The sequence below is a fragment of the Leopardus geoffroyi genome, chromosome D2 (assembly GCF_018350155.1).
Source record: "Leopardus geoffroyi isolate Oge1 chromosome D2, O.geoffroyi_Oge1_pat1.0, whole genome shotgun sequence".
Taxonomy (NCBI): domain Eukaryota; kingdom Metazoa; phylum Chordata; class Mammalia; order Carnivora; family Felidae; genus Leopardus; species Leopardus geoffroyi.
Genome location: NC_059334.1, coordinates 73,814,307 through 73,818,373, shown reverse-complemented (window position 1 = coordinate 73,818,373; position 4,067 = coordinate 73,814,307).

Genomic DNA, 4,067 nt, shown 5'->3' with positions numbered 1-4,067 from the left:
GTGGGCAGCAGGGTCGGGGAGGGGGGGTGGGGAGCCCTCCAGCTGGCACAGTGACTGCCCAGGGAAGGGGATGGCTTGGGTCCTCTTTCTCCTACACCCTGAGGTCTGTTGAAACTCATTTGTTCCTCTCCTTCAACACCACTTTTATCTGGTCCCTGCCCTCTATTCCCCCTGCTGCCTGCCGCACCTGACCTTGCCTCCCTCTAGGCCAGTGCCTCTCCCCTGCAGGTCACCTCCCCCAGCTGCCTCCCAGCTCTGATCCTGTGGGTGGCTCCTTGTTGCTGGCGGTGCATGCTTCACGTGTTCTCTCTCTGGCTCACACTCATGTTTATGTGGCTACAAGGTGCTGAATGCTCATCCAGCCTTGAGGGTACAACAGGGTGAACAGAACAAGCTCCTTCCCTGCCCTCATGGGACTGACGGTCGCCTACAAATAAATACATAATTACAAATGATCCAAGGCACTCCTAGAAGAACGAGCACACTGAGGAGAGCTTGTATGCGGGTTATGTAATTTGGGCTTCATGTAAAGAGAATAACTTGAGGGCATTTGGTGCACAAGGGTCAGAATTTAGCAGAGTCCAGACTCCAAAGCCTGGTATACAAGGTTGGCCACTGTTATGGGTTGAACCGTGCCTCCCACCAAAAGATATGTTAGGGTCCTAACCCCCGGGACCTCGGAATACGATCTTATTTGGAAACAGAGTCTTTATAGAGATAAATGAGGTCATTAGGGTGAGTCCTAATCCAATATGACTGCTGTCCTTGTAAAAAAGGGGAAATTAGGACAAAAAGACACGGACACCTGGGGACAAAATTAATCAATTCTCAGGGAAGAGTATATACCTGGAGGCTTGGGAGCCAAAGACTCCTGTTTATCCTGGGGCTCCTGGGGTGCAGCTGCACCGGGTCACCCGAGGGCTTGAAAAACAGGTTTGTACCTGAGATTATTCTCGGTTAGGGCAGGGCCTAAGATCACCACCCTCCCCGCTCCTTTTTTGTATTTTTTTTAATGTTTATTCTTGAGAGAGACAGAGCTTGAGCAGGAGCAGGGGAGGGGCAGAGACAGAGGGAGACACAGAATTTGAAACAGGCTCCAGGCTCTGAGCTGTCAGCACAGAGCCCGACGCGGGGCTCGAACCCACGCACCATGAGATCATGACCTGAGCCAAAGTCGGACACTTAACCGACTGAGCCACCCAGGCGCCCCATACCCTCCTTTTTTTTTTAAGCTCCTGAGTAAGCCGGTGAGTCTGGTTTGCAGCCAGGAGGGCGGGGGCCTTGGCACCCCTGGAGTCCTCAGAGGCTCCAGGGGACAGAGCCAGCCTTCCCACCTTGGCGTGTGCACGCAGGGCCCGGTGTGTGGGTACAGAGCCGGCGTAATGGACAGTGCTGTGTGCCTGCAGCCTTCTGGTAGCTCTGAGTCCGGGGCCAGACATTCTTCAGGTTGCCTGGCTCACTTCACAGCACACTGACTTCAGGTCAGAGCCTTCATTCCTGCGGTGCAGTGGATTCTTTCGTTAGATCCCTAAGACAACAATCGGAGGAAGGCAGGGCTGGGCTGTGGCCTCCATTTTACAGATGAGGAAGCTGAGACCCAGAGAGGTAGAAACTGTGGGGCGCTCTGATCGGTTCGGGGGAGGCACCAAATGTGGGGCATCCCCGTCGGGTGGCAGAACACCCAAGGCAGAACAGAAGAGAAGTTTACTGAATACATTGCAAGGGAGAGACTGCCTGCCACGAGGTGGTGGGGAGGGGCCATGGTTATAGGGCAGAGTGAGGGATGATGGGGATCTCTGGAATTTTCCCTTCTCTGGTGATCTCAGGAACTATGTCTGCTTGTAACTGGTCAGCGAGGGCCTGTGGCTGTTTCCGGGTGGGTCACTTAATGAGCCTGTTTGCATTCAGCTTGGCTGTCACCGTGGGCCCTTTTGCCTTGATTTAATTTCCATTGCTGAAGCCTGTTGCCTAAAAGGGGTCTCTACAGAAACCGCTTTTACAAGGTCGCCTGGCTTGACTGGGATCCTGAGTGCTAGCTCGGGGCCTTTTCCCTTGCTTCCAACCAGACTGATTGTCCCTCCGAGCTTTATGCTAAGAAGCTGACTGTGAATATGGCATGTTTTCATTGCCCCAGTGCACCACCTTTGTTTTTTAAAAAATAAAACAAAAATAAACCCCCATCAAACTGGTTCCACGTAGTCCCTGACATCTGGGGAGTGGACCAGATTTGGCCAGGCCACGGGGACCCTGCAGGTGTACCCCCCGGGTAACTACAGAGAGCCCCAACCTCCTCATCTTCCCAGGGTGGAGCGTTTGGGTTGTGGATCTATGGGGCTGAACTTAGCCTCTCCCATGGTGTCAGGAAGTGGATGCTCCATAGCCACACTGATTAAGTGGCCAAAATACACAGCAGTGATCTTGGGACCCGCTGTTCTCTGCCTTCCTGGGAGTTTCCTCCAGCTGTGTATCTGACAACAAAGAGACATTGAGGAGAGAGCAGGGGCCCAGCCCCACGCCAGCCCAGATCTCCATTAGCTGCTCCCCGGCCCCTGGAGCATATGGCCACCACTGCCCCTGCAGTTGGGATCCAGGTTACCCCAGGTCACCCTGGGACACCTGTGGCTCAGGGCAGTGCTTGGGCTGAGAGCTCACCATGTGGCCCACAGCCTTGGGGATTCTCCCGAGCTGGCTTCCTCCCTCTGTACTGCAAACTCCTCTGTTTCCTCTTTGTTTTTTAAAATTACTTGCCCCAAGTCTTTGGCCATTTCTGTCCATCTGGGGAGCAGGTGAAGCAGGCTGTCCTTGACCTGGGAGCAGGGCTTTCGTGGCCAACCACAAGGCCCACCCACTCTGTTATACCTCAGTTCCACTCGCCACCCTCCTAAAGTCCTCATCACTTCTTGTTGCGTGGCTGCAGGACTGCCTCCTCCTAGTTGGCCTCCCAGCCTGCAGTCTCAGGGGGTCGTCTTCCTGCAAGCCTGGGCCTAGAACCAACAACTCTCTGGAGCCCTCCCTATCTTGGTCCTCTGTCTCCTCGACCACCCTGTCCTGGGACGTGCCGGCTTTTTACACTATCAGGTGGCATGGTGGTGTTTATTTAGGTGCCGGGCTCCCTGCTACTGTGCACCCCTCCAAGGCTGAATCAAAGTCTTCCGCTTCCTGTGAGTCTAGAACCTGGTGCAGAGCTGGCGTTTGGGAGTATTTGTAGAGTCTGCATCCCACAGATTGAACTCTTCCACCAACATGGTGCTGCCTTGCTCAGGGCGTGGGTTTGTGGCCAGTGCTGGGCAGAACTGTGACGAAGGGGTCTCAGCCCCAGGCTTCGTTCTCTCGTGCTCGGTGCCCCCACCCCAGGTCCTGGGGGTCCTCCTACCACTGTAGTCATTTTTAACACCCCCCTCATTACCACCGTGGCTTGACCGCTCACCTTGTGCCCTCCCCTGTGAGACCCTGACGACAGTCACTCCAACATCTACTCTCAAGGAACAATCTGCAGTCCAGTCACATTCAAGTTTGAAGCTCAGTCACAGCTTGACGTGCCGCCAATGGTTAGGAACAGAGGCCAAGGCACAGAAACTGTCATGATGGAATGTGAGGCCTGGTGGCCAAGAGGAGAGCCACTCAGGGGAGGTGGTGGCTTTCCTGGTCCTGCAAAGTCCTCAGGGAATGATATTGGGGTAGGACACCCTGTCCTTCCAGGTGACCAACACCTGTGTGGGTGGGATTCGAGGCAAGGCCTGATAGGCTGAGGGCTCCTTGGTGGCCCTAGCTGATTGGATGACTGAAAAGTCCTTCCTCAGCGGGGGCCTGCACCAGGCGCTCCTCTCAGGAGCCATGCCTCCTCAGTGCTGAGCTCTGCCCTGAGATGATCCCTGCTGAGGTCCAGGAGGAGTGGGGGCTGGAAGCCTGTCAGTGCTCAGTAAATATGCCACCAGCGTCTCTGGCTGCTGGGGCACCTCACCAGGAGACGGGGCTCTATTGCCTGTTACCACAAAGAGGCCACGTCATAGCATGGTCTTTCCACGCTCCTTCAAGGTGATGACGGAGTCAGGGATGAGCTCTGGAAC